General features: G+C 40.7%; 2 pseudogenes; both read right to left on the bottom strand.

Annotated features, from left to right (window-relative positions):
* LOC122444002 lies at nucleotides 1-3,465 on the bottom strand (annotated as a pseudogene).
* Nucleotides 3,466-3,746: 281 nt separating this feature from the next.
* Nucleotides 3,747-23,419, bottom strand: LOC122444001 (annotated as a pseudogene).
* Between the last annotated feature and the right edge of the window lie 2,124 nt (nucleotides 23,420-25,543).

Here is a 25,543-nt window from a genome sequence, read left to right as displayed (position 1 = left end):
TCAGATCTGGTCAACTGTCCACATTCTCTGACATCCAAGTTGAACTGCTGTAATGCTTCCAAGGTGAGCTGTCTTACTTCAGCTTCCAGCAAAAGTTGCATCAAAGAAGTGGCTAAATGCTTGCAAGCTGACATACATGCAGTCTGGGTCACCTTTCCAGGAAGGTTGTGTGAACACAGCAAAGGTGCTATGTAGAAAGGCAATGACGTCTACTAGGTAATCACTTGTTTTGCTGCCCAAATCTCCTGTCATCCAGTCATAGCCACCCAGCTGTAGAAACTGGTCAATTTCCTGGTTTAAGTTGGTATGAATCTCTTCTTCAGCTGCATGTCTGGCAACCTTAAAAGACATGGTGCCATACAGCTTGGTAGCGTGGACCCTGGAAGCACATTAGTGATATTGGTGATAAATTCTTCAAAGTACTTACAGGATTTCTCCAGGTGTGTTGTATTGATAATAATCTGGACAAGCTCAGTAAGTCCAATATTCTTCCTTGTAATGATATTCTGCAGAGAGCTGTTTAGAGTCCTAGTCAGCTACAGGTCTGTAGATTTACGAATCATATCATCAACTTCAGCTGAGCTCAGATGAAGATCTGAAAACTTCAGACAGATGTAGATAAATTCTTTAATTTGATTGTACACTTTTGGCACAAATTCAAAAAATGGAAATTTTTGGAAATGGCTGCTTTTCCAGCTCTGTATCTTGGAATTGTCCTACCATCTTTTTATACATCTCAGGACTGTAGTTGTCAGAATCAAGTATGTTTCTGAAAATACCCGACCACTTCTTTAGCAAAGTTTAACTATACTGGTCTGTGATTTCTGGCAACATGTCCAAAAACTGACTTACAGGAAAACCATACAGCTGAGTGTCAACAAAAAGCATAGTGAGGTTCTTCAAATCTAACATGAGGTTTGGATCAGAGCAGTAAGACAAGTGAGTACGGAGTGCTGCAGTGGTTTTTGAAAGTGCCATTTCCCACAGTTCACCAATGTGGGCTCTATTTACTAAGTCCTGCATTGTATGTAAAATGCGATCTTCACAAAAGAAAAAAAAGCCAACAATTTGATTAGAATACTTCCTGTAGCCATCTAAAGTTTCATGCATGTTAGACAGAGGCTGGAGCACCAAACAAGCCTGTTTTCGCCAGTAGTTCTCAAATGTTTCCCAGGCCCCCAGGACAGAATATGTGTAGACACTGATAAACAGGAGAGAAATCAGCCAAATCTTGGGTCCCAGGTACCTCTTCATCATCTTCCTCATCTTCAACATCCAGAATTCCTGAATCCTGTTCAGAGTTGGGGCTAGTGCTTTCTATCTCTGTATCAAAAAACTGTAGATGCTTCTTTCTTAGATTTTCCTATTCTGAGTTGTTGCAAGATGATGTTATCCAGGTTTCTTTTTTGTTGAGCTTGCTTCATGGCAGTCTCTCAAATTTTGTCTGAATGTTGCAAATGCTCTCCAGAAAGTCTTTGAGATCAAACATAGACACATCCTTAATTTCTTCTCGAGGCTTGGGGATATTGTCTACCCTCACCTTGCAGAATCGACAGTGGCTTACTTGAGGCAGACAGGTATGTTCTACCTATGTTCCAGAGTTTTCAGTTCAGGATAATGCCTTTTAGTTTTCATCTGGTCCCTCAGTTGGCTATACATCTCCAGGACTAGAAGACACAAAATTAATTTATCAACAGTGGCAGAAATATTTCTCTGTTGTAGTTGACACTGCTTCAGCTCTTCCATTGCTATTACCAGTTCCTTTCCCTCATGTTGTAGTTTTCTATTAGTATCCGTCACTTGATGTTTGAGTTCCTGGGCTGCTTCTTTCATTTTCAGCAATTCTATTTTGGAGTCCACAAAGCCCTAACAAATGAAAGTTGCACAATTTCTCGGTCATGATTGCGGATGCGAGTTTCAAGCTTCTCCATGTTCTTTACCATCATTGACAGACCTGAGTGTGGGCCGGATGTGGGCCGTGTGGGTTCTCCGGATCTCTCTCTCTCTCTGTTTTTATTTTTGGCTTCACAGTGGTTTAACATGAACAGAGTTGAATATGACATTGTCTGACAGAAGAATGAATATGTTGCTGAATAAAAGCCCCGAGTCAGGGTATATACACAGCAGAAATGGGGCCTCAAGTTTCTCAGCACTTGTGCACAATGAAAGAAGGAATCTTTAAAAACAAATAGTCAATAACAGAGGATACAGATGAAAAAGACAGCACCACCACCAATACTGGAAAGGTGGGAAAGGGAGCAGAGCCTCTCTCTAGAGGCTGCTCAGGCCCAGCAGCCAGAGAGCTGGTTTGTCTCAGGGAGCTTCAACATTTAGACGGACTTAAACCCCATATTAAAATCCAATCCTTAATCTCTCTGTTCAGGGTCTTGTCAGAATCAGTAATCCTTTTCCCCAAGACTATATAAAGAACTCCAATCCTTCCATGATAGGAAGTCTAATAAGCAAAGAGCCCCCACTTTTGACTTGACACCACAGTTAACCTGCTCCTATCCCACAACTTGGGATAGACATCGGGCCCCAGCAAACCAATGACCACCTCCTAGAGAGAAGCCCAAGAAAGCTGCCGGCCTCAAGAAGCTGCTTCAGACTCTAAGATTTAGGAAATCTATGCCCAGCAGCTAACCCTAGCTCAACTTCTGGGGAGAATGCTGGGTTTCCATGGGAAACAAGTATAGGCAGCTCAATAACCCTGTGACCAAGCTGGGGAGGGCAGCCACACCTCTTGCCCCTAAGCCCATTCAACAGCTCAAAGTACTCAGAAGTCAGACTGTGTGGTCTGTTCATGTGTTTCTACCTTGTGACAGCACTAAATAGGATGAGGGGGTAGGGAGAATGGAAGGAAGAGAGTGGTGATGTCCTTCCCTACCACTGGGAGGTACCTAGAAAATGATCCACTCCCACCCTTCAGGGAGTTAATCTGGCCGTGGTGAGTTTCCCCCAGCCCCCAAGCCACCAAACCTGCAAAGCTAACCCATAAAAGTAGCAAGGGCTTGGGGAGTGAGAGCTTCTGGCGCAGCCCATACGGACTCACCTGCTGGTGAGCAAGAAACAGGCAACCAGAGTGGGGCACCACAAAGGAGGGGCTAGGCAACAGGATCTCCCCGACTTTCCTATGGCTTTCTTCTGATTCTGAAGCAGCCAAGATGATGGACTCAAAAAATCCACACACCTTGTTCCATACAACAAACTGCTTACACTCTAAAATTACTGCCCTGAAAAGCAACAAGGGAGAAAGAATAGCAAAAGAAAACTGGGAAAATGCCTAGAGGAAATGAGAGTTTCAGGGATCTCTTCCACCTTCCCTAAAGGAAAAAGTTCATGCAGGTAGTAAAGGCAGGGTCTTTCCCTGCTCAGCGTTCCTGGTTAAACCTAAGAGTAAGAAAACGCCCCTGGACTTGCAGGATCAGTGTGTACCCAAGTGTCCCACCAGCACAAGAACCCCATCCCCCGGTTAGCCTTCTGGTATGGGTAAATGCTCAAGAAATTGCCTTCCAGTCCAATACCCCCATCCACTACCCAACCCCAAGCAGAGGGCATCTGCCTGTGGTTTCCCACCTCTCCTCAGAGAAAAGGATCCTAGTAGAGCACCCGCGGTATAGTCAGGTACCAAGAGACACAATGCCAGACAGTCTATCAGGCCAGGGGATGGGCAGACAACTTCAGATCAAAGAGAGAGAGAGGCTTCGTGCAAAATCCAATGTCAGTTCAGCAGGAAAGCAGAAGGCAAGTGGTGAGAGAGGCTCCTACTGGCGCACCTTCCTGGGGACGTAGTTCCTGTCAATTGCCTCCTCCTGCAGGAACATGTGTAGGCAGCGTTCCTTCTGAGCCAGTGGGTGCCCAGCAGTTTTGTTAATAAACTATTGCAGGCCCTGCCTCCTTTCTTCAATAAAGGACTCCTCAAAGATCCCTTCATCTCCTCGGAGAGGGAGCTGCCGCTTCGAGGCTTTCCCAGGGAGTGGTGGTACTACAATCCTACTATCTCGCTCCAGCTCATTTTTTAGCCACTCAAAGTCACTGTAGCGTCGTCGTACACGGGACTGCTTCAGTCTGAAGGAGTCCTGCCGTTTGTCCGCAAGCGAACCTCACAGGCGGTGAGGCGCGCGCGGCCCAGGCCCACCGTCTGTGGGTAAAGATGGCGGCCTCCAGGCAGTTACTCGGAGGCGTCGGTCAGGTCCTGCGGACCTTTGTCACTCTTCGTTTTAAGTATTTTCTTTTCCTATACTATCATATTTCATATGAGTATAAAATACTAATTTTTACCATATTATTAAAACATGTGTACATTACTTCAAAAATCCTTTTATTACTTTTATTAGGACTGCCTTACAATATGGCTTAGTTTACAAAGATTTGATATCTTTTTTTGAAGTATTGCTGGTTTACAACGGTTAGTTTCTTGCATACTGCAGCAGAGTGATTTAGATACATATATATATTCCTTTTCAGACTCTTTTCCATTGAGAGTTTCGGGTTAGTAAGTACACACTATTACTATATATAAAATAGATAAGCAACAAGGACTACTGTATAGCATGGGATATTATATTTAATATCTTATAATAACCTCTGAGATAGTATATTTAATATCTTAAGATATAGTATATAGTTATATAATAAACATAATTACTATAATTACTAATTAATTATAGTATAATTGTTATATATAGTATATATAGTATATTAGTATATACTATATATCTATATATAATAGTACAACTATGTAAGAATTACATAATTACTATATAACTAATAATTATAATTAAAGTATATATTATTAAATTATATAATGAAATATAATTGAATTATAGTAAATGTTATATATGACTATTATAGAATTAATAATTGTTAATAATTGCATATAGTTATATATAACAACTATCTAGTGCTTATGTAATATATTGAGATATTAAATGTAGTCTCCCGTGCTCTACAGGGGCCCTCGCTGCTTCTCTGCTTTATGCACAGTCGTGTGTGTCTGTCAGCCCCAAACTCGCAATTCATGCCTCCATTCCCCCTCCTCTGGCAACCATAAGTTTGTTTTCTTTGTGCATCTGTTTCCATTTTGTAAATAAGTTTATTTGTATCATTTTTTTTTAGATTCTGTGATATCACATGATACTTGTCTTTCTCTAATTTATTTCACTTAGTATGATAAAAAGATATGGTATCTTGAAGATAAAGATCTCAGACGTGTGTCTTCCTGTCTAGCAATATCTTATGCCAAAGAGTAACATGGGTACCATTCTGGGAGCTTTTAACAAAAAATGTCAAGCTTTTGGATGCATTATGTGCCAAGGATTTAAAGTGGGCCTTGTATAAGTGCACCAATAATTTCTACTTTAGGACTTGGACAGGCATCTTGATTCTCTGTGTTATGGTTATGTCTCTAAAATTAATACTAAGCATTTTAAATTTAAATACATATAAAGAACCTTAAAAATTCATATTCTAGTAATGTTTGAAAACAATAATATAATTAAAGATATGTAGAAATATTATATATAAGAATGCTTAGTATAGTATTTTTCATAACAACAAAAATTGGAAATAGTGTAAATGCATACTAGTGGAGGATTGATTAAATTATGGTAACCTTTATCTTAAAATACTATTCAGTGAGTCAAAATTTTTCTTTTCATAAATATTTATTACCATAAATATTCTAGTTATAATTTTAATGTAAAAGCAAAAGTTTAATTAGTATGTTTCTAATATGTTTTTAAAAGTTGAATGTGTATGTATTATGTATTCTTTGAAAAAAGACAAAAAGTCAGTAAACCAAAATGTTAGCATTCGCCATCTACAGAGTTGGATTGTATTTAATTTTATTTTTTCTTTGTGTTTTGTTGTATTTCTCATTTTCTGTAAGAAGCAGTATTATTTTATAGTAATTAATTCTTAATGAAATCCTTAACAATGAGCTTTCATAACAAGGTTGTGGTGGAAGAGCAGGCATAGGAGGTGTATCAGTAGTTGAAAAATATTTCCTGAAATCCAGAACAGCGTATAAATGCTGAGTGATCCTCCACTTTATTTATGGCATATTTGCCTTTCTGAAGGGCACTGCGAGTTTGCAAAGTCCTGGAATCATGGTTCCTTTATTGAATAGCTGATATATAAAAACATAGCTTCAAAAATGGTGGCTTGTGGGAAAAAAACATGAAAGAAACACAATAGTAAAGTTAGATGTGCAAAATTAGAAAAAAAGGAATCACTGGCTAATTTTATTATTTGCCAGTGGCTTGACTGCACACATTTTGTAAAACATAACAACAATAGAGAAATCAACCACTGTTACAGTTTTACTGTCCAAAAAAACAGTCTTAACCATCTGTAAATTAGCAAAAAGAAAAAGAGGCTAATTACATGATTGTGATGTGGATCAAGAGCAGACGAGGACGACAACATGTCTGCTCTGTCTTGACTGCCGCCAAAATGCCTGCTTCCCATTGTGTGTCTCTGTGCTCTCAGGATGAATGTTGTCAACTCTCTGTTGCTATTCTTGTGCTGTTTACTGCCCTCAGACACAAGAGAACAACGCGAAAACTTACTTGAATTCAGTCTTAAGAAGTAAAGATTTCTCTTTTGTTAGGTTCTATTTGAAATATTTATGGAAATGCATTTTCCTTTTATCCCCAAATTCTTTTATTGCTGAGTTTTTGAATGTTTTTTCCTGAATTTTGTAAGAAATTAAATTTATAAGACACATGGATTTTTTTCAGGAGACTTCAATAACTAACTACTGTGGGCTGAAATTTTGTTGACACATGAGTGTAACTTTTAATCAATGGAAGAGCATCAGGGTTTAAAATGAAAGATTTACAATGGCAACCCTTTGTTTGTGTGGGTAGGGGGGCAGATGGGGAGAATAAAATTTTTCCTTAAAAATGTGTGGTTTTTATTCACTGCTGACCCTTGACCTTCCAACATGAGATATTTATAATCAAATGTTTTTCTAGGAAATGGTGATTTTTCTCAGGTTGAGAAATAGGACTCACAGTTCTCAAACTGTTGCAGTATAGAATTATTTCTATCCTCACCTACAGCTTCATTCAAAATCTGTTATTGAACACATACTATATGCAAGAGCCTGAAGATGTAAAGATGAATAAGACATGGTTGATGCTCCTAAGAAGGGTTAAGATGAGTGAAAGGCACAAACCAGGTAAGAATATGGTCATAGTATAAACTCCATTTACCTGGTATTGTGAAAGATGAAAGAGGAGCACTTCGACTCTGACCCGATATAGAAATTTCATCCAGTGGGTGGCAGCCTCAGTGGAATGGAGTAATAATGCTAATAATGATTGACAGCGAAGACAACAGTGATAACAAGGCCAGACATTGTGCTCAATACTTTACACATATTAATATATTACCTGTTTAGGCTTTGCCATAGTTCAATGAAGTAGGTGGTACAGTAATTTCTTTTTACAAATGATGAAACAAGAGGCACAGCTAAGATGCAAACCTGGGTCCATTTTATTCGGAGTCCAAACCCTTAAAAAGTTCATGCTTTGAAATTCCATACACTAAATATTCTCGCTGAATACCTACTGGTAAGTTACTTCACCTCTTTAAGCTTTGGTTTCCTGCTTTGTAAAATCGTGATATTAATAACACCCGAGAACGCTGACTGCTTCCTACCTGATAGCTACCTCTCCTTCTTTCTTCCATGCCAATAGAGCTCACCTCCAGTCACTAAAGCTGAACATTCCAGATGCTCATGTTCTCAGCTGCCCTTATAGCAAGGGCCTGGACGCATGACCAAGTCCTGGCCCATGGAACCTGAGAGGGAAATCAAGGGGAGGAACAGTTCATCTCTATTAAAAATTAATGCTAGGAATCTACTTTCACTTCCTGTGCTGAAGCCCGATACTACTGTAGCCAACCTGCAATCCTAAAGAGCCGCCATGGACACGCTGAGGAGAGCTCCCAGAAGGCGGTGAGCAGAGGAGTCGGTGTTAACATCATAGAGTGATGTGGACAGTAATTTTCTTCCTTATTTAAACCACTTTTAATTGGATATTCTGTGACTCAAAGGTATTCCAAATTTATTGAGTTTTAGATGAGCTAAAGAGTGTACAAAGCACTTAGTATAATATTTGCATACAGTAAGTGCTCAAGAATAGAGGGTCTTATCATCTGCTTGGTCAAAGTTTTCTAAGTATGATTTTTGTTAGCTTTTGATCATTAGTAAAATACAGAGTTTTCTTTTCTCTTTTTAAATAACCATTTCTAAATTGACCAAATCTAGACTTATAAATAATATGTAGACCAAATCACTGATACTCTTTGACTTCTCAAGGGGTTAAGCGCAGTGAAAGTAACAACCGGGGGCTTTGTAGGTGGTGCAGTGGTAAAGAATCCACCTAGCAATACAGGAGACTCAGGAGACTCATGTTCCATCTCTGGGTTGGGAAGATCCTCTGGAGTAGGCAATGGCAACCCATTCTAGTGTTCTTGCCTGGAAAATCCCATCCTGGTGGGCTATAGTCCGTGCGGTCACAAAGAATCGGACACGACTGAGCACACAGGCAGAAATTAACAACTGAGTTGGCCCAGAGCAGTGGCTATCAGATTCGCTGCTGGATCAATCATTAAATCCAGATCCACTCCAGAACTTGTATTAAAGGGTTATAGGCATCCTTGTGCATGCATGCTAAGTCACTTCAGTCATGTCTGACTCTGTGTGACCCTATGGACTGTAGCCTGCCAGGCTCCCCTATCTATGGGGATTCTCCAGGCAAGAACACTGGAGTGGGCTGCCATGACCTCCTCCAGGGGATCTTCCCGACCCAGGGATCGAACCTGAGTCTCTAATGTCTCCTGCATTGGCAAGTGTGTTCTTTACTACTAATGCCACCTGGGAAGCCCAGGCATACTCATAAAGAGGCTTTTGTCTTTTTAAATTAAAATAACATACAAGAATGCACCTGGAACTCCACTTTCCACCAGGTGAGCACTGTAGAAGTCATCAGTCTGCAACCTGAAAGAGGGCCCTCACCTGAACTCAACCATGCTGGCCCCGAGGTCTCAGACTTCCGGTCTCCAAAATGGTGAGAAATGCATTTCTGTTGTTTGTGAACAAAAATAAGAATGCACCTTTAGTTAGACAAGGTGGGTTTATTACTCAGTGCAGAGAGGGAGAACATATATCATGGGGAATGATGGAGCACCTCAGTGAATGGGTGTTAGGATGGTACTACAGGATTGGGACTTGGGTTAGGTAATTTGGAGACTCTAAGGAGATGGGGGTTTGTTCCAGGTCATATGATGTAAGAAAGCAAGAGCAATTCTATGATTGGGCATCAACAAATCTTACCTATAGAGAGGGGAGTTTAGACTGAGGATAGAGTTGTCACTGGCCTAATAAGTAGTAATCAGTCATCTTGGCCAAGCAAAGAGATGTTTGGCATTTTCAGGTAATACAGTGCCTTTATTTCTGTTCGTACTTAGAAAAAATTATGTAGAGACCTTATTTGGTCTCATTTTATTATGATCTTGGCGTAACCTTGCCTGAGGTTGATGTTCTGTGAGAGAGATCCACATCTAATAGAATAACATGGCCTCACTGTGAGGAAAAGGTAAACTTTTGGATGTCAGGGGCTGTCATTTTTGTTTTTATCTCGATTCAAAATGCAATGATCTTAGATGCACACGTGCTTCACTATATGTAATGCTGTATTTTGAAATCCAGAATTAAAATCAGTATGGGGATGGTGTGTGTGTGTGTGTGTGTGTGCTCAGCTGTGTCCTACTCTTTGCAGCCCCATGGACTGTAGCCTGCCAGGCTACTCTGCTTATGGAGTTTTCCGGGCAAGAATACTGGAGTGGGTTGCCATTTCCTTCTCCAGGGGATCTTCCCGACCCAGGGATCAAACCCACGTCTCTTGCGTCTCCTGCATTGGCAGGTGAATTCTTTACCGCTGAGCCACCTGGGAAGCTTCCACCTGGGATGGTACTTTAATGTAAAGGGAACAAGAGCAAAATCCTGTTGTTTCTATAAATGGTCCAAGTTGGGAAGATTCTGTAATTCTTTTTGGCTGATGTAAGGAAGTTAGAGAAGGAGTACCCCAACAATAGCAGAAAAATACTTCCTCAGAAAGGGTGTAGTCTCCAGCTAGCCACATACTCCTTCATCCCTGGACAGAAGATAAAGAAGGAATATTCTACTTTGTTTGATTCATTCACATTTATTTTTTGACAGTCAAATCCCAGCTATCATTCTAAGTTGTTGGTTTTGTTTTGTTTTTTTAAATCTTGTGTTTATTTTTAAAAAGACCTTCACCTGTCCTTGGTTTCTCCCTTTCTATCTGTTCTTGTTCATATCTTTAACGAATGATTACAAAAGACCATGATAATGAGAATAACTTAAGTGTTGTTCAGGAAATGGTATTATAAGTTAAGATGAGCTGCAGTTGATGTGTTTCAGTTCTAGAAAAATTTTCATAACATGTGGCCAGCTGCAAACTGACAATAAACCATGAAGACTTAGGGGTAGGAATAATGACAAAAAGTTCTGGATTACAAGTTGGAAAATACATTTTCACACGGAAAAGTCAAGGAGACACTTAATGAAAGCATGTTAGTAACTGTCATTTCTGAAAGAAATAAAAATAAATAGTGCTTGGATGATAAAGGGAGTAGATGTTCAGTTACTGCCCCTAAATAAGCACAAAACTCTGTCACACTCCCTCTCACTCCTAATATGTGATTTTTAACTCAAGATTTTCTTATCTCATCTATGTATCAAAAACAATTTTCTTCATTCAGAAGAACTATTGAAACACTTATATTTTAAAATCTTTTTCATGTGAGATATCCCATCCTCAAGGGTGAGGATTACCCGAAGTCGTTCTCATTGCTGGGTTTTCCATTTTTTGTGCCTGGCTATATTAAGTTACTGTTTGTTTTTCCCTTCTCTTCTATAACATATTTAACTTAGATTTATTCCCACAATAATAATTTATAATCTATTGCAAACTTGTCTTGAATTAATAGGTATATATGCAGCTCAACAGTAATCTGCTTTATGATATATCCAAGTTGCAGAGCAAAATGAACAGCATTTTGACTGTTGCTGCCTTCCCACGTGTCCTGACAGAGGATCTCCTGTGAGAACAGCGGAAGCTGGCTCATGGGGAAAGAGGAAGCTAGGCTGGGGGCTTGGTTCTGTGGCTTTCAGGATGCTCGCTAGTGGGAAGGAAGGCTGAGGGCACCGCTGCTGCTTCTCATGCTTCAATGTGCATCGAAATGACCAGAGGCTGTGTTAACACATCAGATGCTGAGCCTTACCTCCAAGAGTTTCTGTTTCCTTAGGTCTCCAGGCTGGAGAATTTGTAATTCCAATGAATTCCCAGGTGATGCTGTTACTACTAATGCAGGTAAATAAAGTAAATACAATTTACTTTATCAGTGTATAGTTGATTTGCAATATTGTATTAGTTTCTCTTGCACAGCAAAGAAATTCAGATATACATATATCATTCCTTTTCAAATTATTTTCCCATATAAGTTATTACAGAATACTGAATATAGTTCCCTATGCTATATAGTAGGACCTTATTGTTTAATCCATCCTATATATAGTAGTTTGCATCTGCTAATCCCAAACTCCCAATTTATCACTCCTTATCCTTGGGCAACCCCAAGTTTATTCTCTATGTCTGTGAGTCTCTTTCTGTTTCATAGATAAGTTAATTTGTGTCATACTTTGAATTCCACATGTAAGTGATATCATAAAGTACTTGTCCTTCTCTTTCTGACTTCACTTAGTACAGTCATTTCTAGGTCCATCCACGTTGCTGCAAATGGCATTATTGCATTCTTTCTTATGACTGAGTAGTATTCCATTGTGTTTATATATATGTATACATGTACCACATCTTCTTTATTCATCTGTTGATGGATGTTTGTTTCCATGGCTTGGTTATTGTAAATAGTGCTTCTATGAACATGGGGTGCATGTATGTTTTTAAATTGCCATTTTGTCTAGATATATGCCCAGGAGTGGGATTGCTGGATCATATGGCAATTCTATTTTTAGTTTTTTGAGGAACCTCCATACTGTTTTCCATAGTGGCTGCACTAATTTACTTTCCCACCAATAGTGTAGGAGGGAAGAACCACATTTTAAAAACCTTTACCCGTGTTGATAAATGTCTATCTGTTGATCCCCCAGCTATGTGGGTCATAGGTTCCTCCTTTCCTGTATAACTTCTTACCATGCCGAGATAAGTTGGGAGTGGACTAATCTCATGTTTCCTCTGCTAGCTTGCTTCCTGGACCTCTGGTCTAGAGCCTGAAGCTTGGTGTCTTCTTAGGCTGGGTCCTAATTTTGCAGGCTCTTTGCTCATGTCCCTGAGTCTTCATTTCTCTAATATCTTAGACTGGATACTGAATCACTGAAACATCTTCTCTTGGCCTTAACCTCTAGCCTGTCTCCCATACCCATGTGACTTACAGTGCCTGTCAACCCGTCTGTCTGTCTGCATCAATCATTCTTGGCCTGCCATGTAAATGGCAACCCACTCCAATATTCTTGCCTGGAAAATTCCATGGACAGGGAAGCCTGGCTGGCTACAGTCCATGGGTGGCAAAGAGTTAGACACAACTGAGCATGTGCATGCATGTTCTGTTATCATCTACGTCTCTTGTGAAACTTACCACCTACAGAATTCTGATTTCACTCAGTTCCATTACCATGATAAATATAATGAATTAGAGTCCTTGGGAACTCAAAGGACACAGAAACATGTGATCTGATTGAGTCTGAAAGAAGCAATATATGGTTGTTAGTTGTTGTCATCAGAGCTAATAAGACAATGAGAAATTAATATGAATTAATAATTGACTTCAGTTACAGAAAGGCATATTTAACATTGTACATGGTCAACACATACTTAGAGACTGTATTTGTTTTCTCATGCTCTATGATCAGTTCAGTTCAGTCGCTCAGTCATGTCTGACTCTTTGCAACCCCATGAACCACAGCAGCTAGGCTTCCCTGTCCATCACCAACTCCCAGAGCTTACTCAAACTCATGTCCATTGAGTCAGTGATGCCATCCAACCATCTCATCCTCTGTCGTCCCCTTCTCCTCCTGCCTTCAATCTTTCCCAGCATCAGGGTCTTTTCTAATGAGTCAGCTCTTTACATCACGTGGCCAAAGTATTGGAGCTTCAGCATCAGTCCTACCAATGAATATTCAGGACTGATTTCCTTTAGGATGGACTGGTTGGATCTCCTTGCAATCCAAGGGACTCTCAAGAGTCTTCTCCAACTGCTCTGTGATAAATCACCATAAACTTGGTATCTTCAAGTAACACCCATTTATTAGCTCACAGTTTTGTTTGTCAGAAGTCTGGAAAGCAGAGCTGGTCCACTCCTGGGAACCACACAGAGGTGAAATCAAAATGTTGACTGGTGGCATGCTCTTCTGGAGGCCTGACCAAGGAAGAACCTGCTTCCAAGCTCATTTATGTTATTAGCAGAACGCAGTTCCTCCTGGTTATAGGACAGAGGTAGGACAGAGGTCAGACAGAGGACAGTCAGCCAGGGACCATTCTCTGCTTGTACACAGCTCATGTAATTCCTTGATTAGGCCCAGCTGAACAATCTCTGTTTTGACATTTAACATAATCATGGGGATATAATCACATTCTTAGTTTCCACCAGCACTTAAAGAGGCAGATTATTTGATTATACAAGACTGAAAGACACTGGGGTAGAGTTCTGACTACTGCAGTCCACCCTCTCCCCCACAACAATCCACATGTTTCACACGCAAAATACCTGTACCTGCTCCAAAGTTTCCCAAGGGTCCTGTCCCTTTTAAGTATCAACTCAAAAGTCCCCCCCCCCCAAAAAAAAATCATCTAAATCAGGTTCTGATGGGGCTTCTAGGGCACACTCCCTCTCTAACTGTGGCCCTGTGGAACTATAGAGACAAGTAGTTTGCCCACACACTCTTAAGATACAATGGTGGGACAGGCACGAGACAACAGTTCAGGCATTTCGGCTCAAATGGGGTGAAAATGGAAAACACAAAGGAGTTATCAGTCCAAAGCAGTTTTGACATTCAGCTTGGCTGACTCATTAGGCTTGAAAGCCAGAGAATAATTCTCTTTGACTTTTTGTTTTACTCTCTTGGTTCTTGGTTCTGCCCTCTGAGTAAGGGTTACTAGGGGTCATTATTAGACTAATGTTACTGTAGTAATAATTTGATTTTTGGTGTAGACTGCATTTTAGGTATCTTGAGGAATTCATGGCAGACACATAGGAATGCATGATATTTATATTAGTAAGCACAATTCAAACATTTATAAAGCTAACAAAATGGCACCCCAATTTTTAACCACAATGATATTAACCACCTATGTCAGTCATTCCCCCAAGCCATGAGCTCATAAGATGATGACTTCTAGGAGTAAAGAGCATCCATTAGGAATGGTCATCTGATAGATGACTTTCTCAGTGAAGAAATAGGCGGAAATCAAAGAACTGAGAAAACAAGTTTACAGTAATGCTTTAAATAAAGCCTACTATTTTTTATATTAACCCTTTGTCTATTGCTTCATTTGCTGTTATTTTCTCCCAATCTGAGGGCTGTCTTTTCACCTTACTTATAGTTTCCTTTGTTGTGCAAAAGCTTTTAAGTTTCATTAGGTCCCATTTGTTTATTTTTGCTTTTATTTCCAATATTCTTGGAGGTGGGTCATAGAGGATCCTACTGTGATTTATGTCAGAGAGTGTTTTGCCTATGTTCTCCTCTAGGAGTTTTATAGTTTCTGGTCTTACATTTAGATCTTTAATCCATTTTGAGTTTATTTTTGTGTATGGTGTTAGAAAGTGTTCTAGTTTCATTCTTTTACAAGTGGTTGACCAGTTTTCCCAGCACCACTTGTTAAAGAGGTTGTCTTTTTTCCATTGTATATCCTTGCCTCCTTTGTCAAAGATAAGGTGTCCATAGGTTCATGGATTTATCTCTGGGCTTTCTATTTTGTTCCATTGATCTATATTTCTGTCTTTGTGCCAGTACCATACTGTCTTGATGACTGTGGCTTTGTAGTAGAGCCTGAAGTCAGGCAGGTTGATTCCTCCAGTTCCATTCTTCTTTCTCAAGATTACTTTGGCTATTTGAGGTTTTTTGTATTTCCATACAAATTGTGAAATTATTTGTTCTAGTTCTGTGACAAATACCGTTGGTAGCTTGATAGGGATTGCATTGAATCTATAGATTGCTTTGGGTAGAATAGCCATTTTGACAATATTGATTCTTCCAATCCATGAACACGGTATATTTCTCCATCTGTTTGTGTCCTCTTTGATTTCTTTCATCAGTGTTTTATAGTTTTCTATGTATAGGTCTTTTGTTTCTTTAGGTAGATATACTCCTAAGTATTTTATTCTTTTTGTTGCAATGGTGAATGGTATTGTTTCCTTAATTTCTCTTTCTGTTTTCTCATTGTTAGTGTATAGGAATGCAAGGGATTTCTGTGTGTTAATTTTATATCCTGCAAAAATATACAAGCAACTCCTGCAGCTCAAGTCCAGAAAAATAAATGACCCAATCAAAAAATGGACCAAAGAACTAAACAGACATTTCTCCAAAGAAGACATACAGATGGCTAACAAACACATGAAAAGATGCTCAACATTACTCATTATCAGAGAAATGCAAATCAAAACCACAATGAGGTACCATTACATGCCAGTCAGGATGGCTGCTATCAAAAGTCTACAAGCAATAAATGCTGGAGAGGGTGTGGAGAAAAGGGAACCCTCTTACACTGTTGGTGGGAATGCAAACTAGTACAGCTGCTATGGAAAACAGTGTGGAGATTTCTTAAAAAACTGGAAATAGAACTGCCATATGACCCAGCAATCCCACTTCTGGGCATACACACCAAGGAAACCAGACCTGAAAGAGACACGTGCACCCCAATGTTCATCGCAGCACTGTTTATAATAGCCAGGACATGGAAGCAACCTAGATGCCCATCAGCAGATGAATGGATAAGGAAGCTGTGGTACATATACACCATGGAATATTACTCAGCCTTTAAAAAGAATTCATTTGAATCAGTCCTAATGAGATGGATGAAACTGGAGCCCATTATACAGAGTGAAGTAAGCCAGAAAGATAAAGAACATTACAGCATACTAACACATATATATGGAATTTAGAAAGATGGTAATGATAACCCTATATGCAAAACAGAAAAAGAGACACAGATGTACAGAACAGACTTTTGGACTCTGTGGGAGAAGGCGAGGGTGGGATGTTTTGAGAGAACAGCATTGAAACATGTATATTATCTATGCTGAAACAGATCACCAGCCCAGGTTGGATGCATGAGACAAGTGCTCGGGCCTGGTGCACTGGGAAGACCCAGAGGGATCAGGTGGAGAGGGAGGTGGGAGGTGGGATCGGGATGGGGAATACATGTAAATCCATGGCTGATTCATGTCAATATATGGCAAAAACCACTACAATATTGTAAAGTAATTAGCCTCCAACTAATAAAAATAAATGGGAAAAAATAAATAAATAAAATTAAAATACATAAATAAATACATAAGTAAAGCCTACTAGCATGTCCTTAAGCCAACTTTTCTCTAACATAGTCAAATGTCGTCAGGAGGAAAAAACCAACCAAAGGCCATATATTTGCGTACTTGTTAACATCAAAAAAGAGACCCCTAAGACCTAATCAAGGACCAGTGTCCAGTACATGGATGACTCTCTGAAGTTATTTTGGCAGTGGCCTCTAAAGCATACAACCTTGGAGACCTCTTCTACACGAGGCTGTCCTGAATGTGACCCTTAGACGAAGCCACAAGAAGGCTGCTACAGACAAAACAGAGAGAAGATCTTTAGTCTAATGATTTGCAGCAGACAGGGGAAAGCTGAGGAAAAAGTTACAGTGATAATGTAGACATTTCATTATGTAGAAAAATGTAGACATTTCACAGTGGCCCAGACCCACTGTGAGCACAGAACGTTCTTTGAGATGTTTTTCAAGTTGCAATTGTGGATTTGTGCTAATATGGTCATCATTTCTTGTCCAGTCTCTCCGGTGAACAAGGGCAAGTATTACAGTGGGTTATTGTTAAAATTACTACCGTGATAGGGTCGTGTGATAATTCAGTTTGTAGTGGGAGAACGAGACACACTCAGCCAGGCACAGAAAGAACAAGAACTCTGGGTTCTGGCCTTGTTCGACAGCCTAATGGACACCATTTACGGCATGCCCTCTGTGTGTAAAACACTGTCATGTATTTTACAAACGTTATCACATTCAGTTCTCAGAGCCATCCTTAGGCAATAGGAACTTTGATTCAGTTTCATATTTGTAGACACTGGAGCTCTGAGAGAGGTTGCCATTTGCCCGAGGACACACAGTTAGTAGGTGATGGTTGCCTCTGGAGCACTCTGCGTAGTTTCATCATAGCTTGCCCATTATGTTGAAATTACCTGTTCAAGTGTTGCCCACACCAGACTATAAGGTCACAAGGAGACGGATTCTGTCTTACTTGAAACCTAGTGCAGGCAATATATGTGTGTTGAACTTAACTGTCAGCCCCTAAAGCCCGTGCTCTTATCATCTGTCAGGATGTGCTAACTTCCTAACGTGATAAAAATGTGGCAGAGAGATAACCAGGGCTTGGAGACAAGGAGGGTGCAGAGTTTTGGTGTTAGAAGACCTTCTAGAAATGACCTACATCTGTCTCTTAAGAAGAATTCATTCTTGAAAGTCTTCATTCATGCAAATTCTTGTTGATGAAAAACTATCTCCATGAACAATACATAGAGAACTGTTGTAGAAATTCTCTCTTCCTCTAATTTCCTCCCCCACCCAGAGCACATGGAAAACAATAGAAATTGGACAAGCTATTTTTTGCATTTTTCCTATGTTCCTGTCGATGCTGCTCAAGAGAGATTTGGTAAATGGGTAACAAGGCACAGAATAGGTCAAGTACCTCTACCATGTGTCTGCCATCCAGACCCTGGGGCTATAGCCACCCCTAGGCCCTTTTTACCTTGAGGCTGAAATGATCTGGGCACAAACATATTCTGGATATACACTAACCACTGTCTGAGGCCTGACATCCTGGCCATAAGCTAGTATGGACACCCCATGGAAGCTTATAACAGGGGGCATGTTTCAGAGAGTGGAATTTCCTGGGTGTGATATTTACTCAAAGAAGCCAGAAACAGCAAAATAAAAGGGGCCAGTGCAAACCATAGTTCATATGAGCCATCCACTGTGTTCCAGTGAGACACGGTCACATGTCAGGTCTGAAGGCAAATCTATCTGCAAATGGACAGTAAATCCAGTTCTGGGGCCAGGCCTGAAAAGGCAGGTGGGAAGCAATTAAGGGATACAAACCATGAGCAGGACCCAGGTGGAGGCCTGTTCTCATGGGTGTTTCTGCAGTGGTAGAGGGGCAGGCCCAGAAAGGCAGAGTCCTTGAAGGAACCAACTCTGTTCAGAAGCTCGGTCCCAGGACCCAGAGAGCCAGGGGGCTGGGCAAGTGGCAACTTGAAAAGAAGACATGCATTACTGAGAAAGTACCTGGGGAAGGCATGTATTGAGCTGGCCAAAAAGTTCACTGGAGTTTTTCCATAAAATTGATTTTTTAAAGTTTTTATTGAATTTGTTACAACACTGCTTATATTTTTTTTAATTGGAGGATAATTGCTTTACAATGTTTTGTTGGTTTCTGCCGCACAACATGAATCGGCCCGAGGTCTACACATGTCCCCTTCTTGAACCTCCCTGCCACCCTCCTTCCCATCCCACCCCTCCAAGTGATCACAGAGCATGGCGTGAGCTCCCTGTGTTACACAGTGACTTCCCACTAGCTGGTTTGCACACGGTAATGTATATGTTTCAGTGCTACTCTCTGCATTCTTCTCCACCCCCTCCTCCCCGGTTGTGTCCTCTTTGTCTGCGTCTCTGTTCTTACCCTGCAAACAGGTTCATCAGTACCATTTTTCTAGATTCTCTGTATATGTGTTAATGTCCAATATTAATGTATAATACGTTTTTCTCTTTCTGACTTACTTAACTCTGTATAACAGGCTCTAGTTTCATCCACCTCACTGGAAGTGACTGCTTCTGTTTTTTGTGTTTTGGTTTTTTTGGCCTCGAGACATGCGGGATCTTATCTCCTTGACCAGGGATGGAACACACACTCCCTGCATTGGAAGGCAAAGTCTTAACCACTGGGCCACCAGGGAAGTTCTGGGTGTTTCCATAATATCTTAACAAATGAACATTTTGGCCAACGCAGTAGCACCATGATTCAGAACTTGAGTTCTGGAGTCAAATTATCTGGATACCAAATGCACCTGCCACAACTGACCGTGTGATTTTTCTTGACTTATTCAATCTCTCAATCCCTGTCTTTCTCCAGCTGTGTAATAGTACTCACAGCATTCATTATAAAAACAATAAAGCAGCAATCCTAAAGCTTTTTTGCAGAACCCCTTGCACACTGAAGTACTAAATACATGCCTAGTGTATTGTCTACACTACATGTGTAGCTATCAAGGAAGTTTTTATAGTGTATTGTCAGTAGCAGCAAATCACAGTACTGCTGCTGCTGCTGCTAAGTCGCTTCAGTGGTGTCCAACTCTGTGCGACCCCACAGACGGCAGCCCACCAGGCTCCCCCGTCCCTGGGATTCTCCAGGCAAGAACACTGGAGTGGGTTGCCATTTCCTTCTCCAATGCATGCAAGTGAAAAGTGAAAGTGAAGTCGTGCAGTCATATCTGACTCTTAGCGACCCCATGGACTGCAGCCTACCAGGCTCCCCCGTCCATGGGATTTTCTAGGCAAGAGCACTGGAGTGGGGTGCCATTGCCTTCTCCGAATTACAGTACTAGTTAGCAACAAAAAAATATCCTGTGGACAGAGGATCTTGGTGGGCTACAGCCCATGGGGTTGCAGAGTTGGACACGAATGAGCAACTGAGCACACAGCAAACACACACACACGCGTGTGCATAATTAGCAACAAAGGAAACTTACGAACAAATTGGAAACCCGTGGTCAGCACTGGAGCCCTCAGTGCCCACGCTTTGCACACAGTGCTCCGCGTGCCTTCCCCAGGTCAGAGTCTCCTGAGTGGTGATGGAGGGCTTGAGAGAAGGCAGCTTTGAAGTAATGGTCTGGAACTGATGCAGGATGTGAACACGCCAAAGGAGTGAAGGCTGTGAAAGTAAAATTCATCTCCTGGGCCCTGTGAGAAGGAAGGCACCAATGGATCACTTGGGTGTTCAGGGTGCGGCAAACAGGAACCTAGGAGTGGTGTCTGAGGCTCTGTCCCCATGGCTGGGTCAGAGGGCAGGACTGCCCCCGACCCAGGTTGTGGGGCAGTAGGGGACCTAGATGGACTGCTGCTTATAAGCCATCCGATTCCTCCCTCTTCAATGAAGTGTGGCTCCTAAGACTTGGGTGGGGTGTCATGTGCTCGTACCTGACAAGATCCTGGCCTGTCTGATATCAGTATGGGTGGTGGCAGAATCAACACCAGGGTTCCTCACTTAGGGTGGGACTCACTGGGCTAATTCTCCAGTAAGCTGTTCTTGAGACATTGCTGGGGTGATCCATCAGCCAGAAAGACGCATGCTTGGGCCTGAGCTAAAGAATTCTATGGTGGTTTTAGGTTTTCTGCCCAGTGAGTCCTTCTGAGAAGACACCGATGTGATTAGAGGAAGCGTGGTTTCTAAGATTTGTTTACAATGCAGACTCTTGTGCTTCACTTTAACTCTTAGTGAATCTGAATTTCTGAGAGTGTGGCCCAGGAAGCCTCATTTTAATCAACTTTCCTTGGTGATTCTTATTCCTGAGGTCTGTGGGCCACATTCTAAGAAACAATGATGTAGAGGCTCATTTTGCTACAGCAAGTGGAGATGGATTTTCCATTTTATGAAGACCGAATGAAACCTGGCCCAATTCTGTTCATCTATGATGGCTTAGATGTGGTTGTAAGGAGTTTGGAGGAGGTGTGGTCATCAGACTTTGCCATAACTGATAAAGATGAGATAAAATGAATAGATGTTGATGGTAAAATTTCTGGACTCATCAGGCCAACTGGGGACGAGGCCAAGGAATTACTGGCGAGGTGGAGCTACTTCTGGTTAAATGGATAGACATCCACACGGGCAGGGGCAGCTAGTCAGGGGAATGGACTCAGGAAGGACTCAGACTGAAGCTGCAGCCAAGGTCATCAACACATGGGGCTCTTTTCCGGCTGCTCTTAATGTGCTGACAGGAGTGTGCAGCTGACATGGGCCTCGTATCTGGGATGGCTCTGACTTCCTTCATCTGTCCCACACCTGGGAGTCTCTTTTAAGCTATTAAAAAAAAAAAACCCAAATCCTCAGAACAGATTCCCAGCTCTGAGTTATCAACTGAATCCTCATCTCTTCAAGAAACTTGAGCTTCTATGCCAAAACTGCTAAACAATACTCAGGTGGCATGGGTTGGGATGTGAGTGGGGAGGCTACCAGGGGCTGGAAGCTGATTCTTAAGAATCTTTGGAATCTTTCTCATTCATTGCTCCTGGAAGGCTACAGCCCTGACAACTTCAGGAAGAGAAATGACACAGAAACAGACACTTTTACAACAACGTGAGATTTCTAGCTCGAGATAATTCGACCCAGAGAAAACTGTCAGAATATGGTGACCTAGTTGCTGCCTCCTCTTCTTACACTGTTCAAGGAAGTAAAGAGAAGCTCAACTGAAATACACTGCGGGGGGGGGGGGGGGGGGGGGGGGGCGGGGTCCGGAAATTTCTCAGCTAAAAGAATCCTGCCCTGCACACTTCTACAGTTTTAAGACTCATCTGAGCTTACAAGTTTCCTTTTTAAAATGCTAGTACCCCAAGGATGTCTTCTTGCTTGAAGCAGGTCACTTTCCCCAGGCCACACATCTCCTAAAACCTCTAGGAGGATAACTGCACTGGGGGAAAGTAAATCCTAGTTGAGCTGCAGAAACAGGAAACTGTGGATTATAATGTACTTCATGGTGGGGAGTAGAGACTTTGTACATTCAGAAGGTCGTCTAGTTTTCCACTCTCTACCTGGGCAGGAAGTGGGAAGAAAGAAAGAAAGGGCCATCTCTTGTGTTTTTTCAGCTCCCTGTTTCTCAATGGGGTTTCTGGTCTTTCCCATTGCCTTTTGACTGGGCTTCCTCCCACTAATCCTTGAAGATCCTGTTTAACCATCGCCTCCTTTCAGATTTGCCCAAGGAGAATTAGTGGCTCTGTCCTTTGAGCTCTCACAATTGTATACATTATTTCACTCTGGTCTGTTTATTGCCACATTTCTCCCACCATGAATTCCTTGAAAGCAGGGATCATACTCATTAGCATCTAACACACTATACAATAAGATTCAGTAACAAGTGACATGATGAATTAATTTACCACAAAATACTCTGGTAAAACAAATTATCATTGTTAATAAAATAGATTTCTTTTATAAGACAGGCATTTCTAAATAGTTTGGGGAGCATATACATTACTATTCTTGTGTAACTTTTATATTCACTTAAGTAGGTTGCTTTCATACTTTTCTGAATTAAACTTTTCTGAATTAACTGTTCAGTTAGTTACTAAAAATAAGAAGTATTTTGCCATTCATCCTATCTTTTCCCTAAATTAGACCAAGTTAACAAAGTTTACCAAAACCGTGCAAGCTGACTCTTTCATTGAGGCTTCTGGTTTAAGCAGAGAGCGGCAAGAATGAAATATTTGAAAAATCTTCAAAGGAAAACTTTGGAAGGAATACTTTACTAATTATAGGAGATTATATGGAGCCCCTCCCGCAAAATCACAAGGTCCAGGCAAATTTGGGAAATTTTGAGGTACTATTTTACACATACCAAGTTAGCAAGAACTTTAAGAATTTAGCATACTCTCCTGCCACTAATATAGCAGATTGCCCTAACTCTTTGGGAAAATGATACAATATGTATGAGAAACCAGAAAGATGTTCCATAATCCAACTCCTGGAAATTTATCCCAAAGCAATATATGAAAAGAAGAACACAGCTTAGACAACATGAGCATCTTTGTTGTTCTAGTAGTAAGAATACCCCTTCTCTGCTAGTCCAGTTCCTTTCCATCACCCTTTCAGGATGGGGTGGTGTCCCCTCTGGGCTTATGGTGTCTTGGGGGCTTTGCCAGGAGTTGCCTTCAGAGGCACTTGTAATGTCCTGGGTCTCAGGCAAGACCAGTGAGTCAGAGCTGTGGACGCAGGGACACAAGGCTTCCCCTCAGAGACAAACTGGGTGTTCGACTCTGCTCCTCCAAGTGCTTCCTCTTTTGACTGTCCTCTCCTGGGCACTTACCAGAATGGGTTTATCCAGAGGCTCCATCTGGTCCTTGCCCTCCTTCTTCCACTCTAGTTCTCACCTGTACCACCTGCAGGCTCCTTGACCATGAGTCCATGGTTCTCCTTGTTAAATCCCTAAAAGCATTCTGCAGTTTTCAGGAAGACAGTAATTACTGATTAAACCAGAGTCCAAAACCTTAGCGACCAAAGCAGTCCAAACCAAACCAAGCAAACCAACAGAACAGTTTTTCTTTCCAGTCATAGAAGGTGCCCTAGGAGATGGGTGTTCAGGAGCACAATGTAAGATCGTTCCACAAAAAAGAAAAAGGAATTTTAGTTATCTCTATGTAAGAAAACAAAAAACTAAAAACAAAGATTGGAAGAACAATACAGCCAAAATCTTTAGAAAGGGAGAAGGCCTCCAGTAGGAGGTTGATGAATAAATCAGATGTTTTTGTTCACATATATGAAATATTATTTACCCTCTTGCATATTTCTAGGTTAACATTTAAATTTTTTTGTCTTATGTTAAGCAGTTCCAAAGGATGAAATTTCCTGCATATTGTAAAAATGACATTTTAAAGTCACTACTTTAAAATGTTATTTTTCCAATATGGAGGAAATTGCGGGCTTCCCTGGTGCTCACTGGTAAAAAACCCGCCCAGTCATGCAGACCTCATGGTTCCATCCCTGTGTCAGAAAGATCCCCTGGATCCTGGCAACCTACTCCTGTGTTCTTGCCTGGGAAATCCCATGGACAGAGGACCCTGGCAGGCTACAGTGCACAGGGTTGAATACAAGTAGACACAACTTAGTGACTAAACAACACAGCAAGTAACTCTTTCAAATGAATCCAATGAAATCTAGTTATCATAGCAATTATGCCTGTTATCAGCCATTTACAAAACATACGACCTCTTCTTTACCTTCAGTACATTTTATGTAATTTATTTTTCTTTTCACACTTATAACTCCATTCCACATCCCCACCCCTCAAGAGTTCATCCTAATTTAATGTATTTTTATGTTTGTATTTTATTGATCATCCTATTATATTTCTCTTCATTGAAAATATCTTTTAATTTTAAATTTCCATTTTCTAGATTGAGAATTATTATATTTACTAGTAATGATGAGGTATTCCAATAATACAAAATATGTTTATGATTACTAAACATGTAACTTTTTACAATTAGTACACACAATTGTTGTTAAATACTGCATCTTATAAAAATGAGATAAGAGTTTAGCATCAAATGTTTTTCTCAATTTTTAATTTTTACAAGTCCTAAGAAAATGTTTTTACAAGTGTTGATATGTTATCATATCAATGTCACTCAATTCTTTGAACTACTTCTAATATATAAACTCACTTAGTGATCTTAAGGTCATACTTTGCTGTAAGCAATTACTTGCTCTGCAAATCAATCACCTGGCTTGCAAAAAAATTTGTTATCCAGTCATTAGAAGTATACTCTTAGTCCAGTCCAATATTTTAAATTGATTAAGAACTGACAGAGGTTGCCTGAGGTTTTTACATTTTGGAACAATGCACCATTTTAAGATTCTCAGTGAGTGAAAGTTATGGCCTTTCTTTTTGAAATTTGAGAAATATAGGGCTATTGTGGAAGAGTTGGGAAAGGAAACAGGGAGACACCTTACTGCATTCCTTTACCAGCAGATCAATTTTAGGGAATCCTATAGATGCAAATTGAAGATTTCAGAAACTGGTGGCCTTAAAACTAAGTGTACACCTATCCCTTGAACATCTCCTGGGGGATGCACATGTGAGACTGAAGACCACTGATGTCAATTTTTACATCATCTTATTGAATTTGATAAGAAAGATATGTCAGCTCAGGTTAGGCCCTGACTGGGAAACTGTACTCTGGTGTTTACTCTTTGGGAGCATAGAACTGTGGCCTGTAACACTAGGGATAAAACAGCCAATCCCTCTTGATTGTTTGAATTTTTATTGATAGCTGCTCTCATCCTTTCTACTCTGTCCTGTATTTTTTTCTCAGTGGTAATAACTTTTAACTTCAATTGTGGGGTAGTGATGTTAAGTTTACATGCTGATGGCCTGAGGCAAATATAATGCTCCACTTAAAAATGATTATTAAGATCATAAAAATTAAATCTTTACAGTGTATTAAAAGGGAAAAAG

Source organism: Cervus canadensis, chromosome 6, assembly GCF_019320065.1.
Source record: "Cervus canadensis isolate Bull #8, Minnesota chromosome 6, ASM1932006v1, whole genome shotgun sequence".
Taxonomy (NCBI): domain Eukaryota; kingdom Metazoa; phylum Chordata; class Mammalia; order Artiodactyla; family Cervidae; genus Cervus; species Cervus canadensis.
The sequence above is the reverse complement of the archived record's forward strand: the minus strand, read 5'-3'. Positions and strand labels throughout refer to the sequence as shown.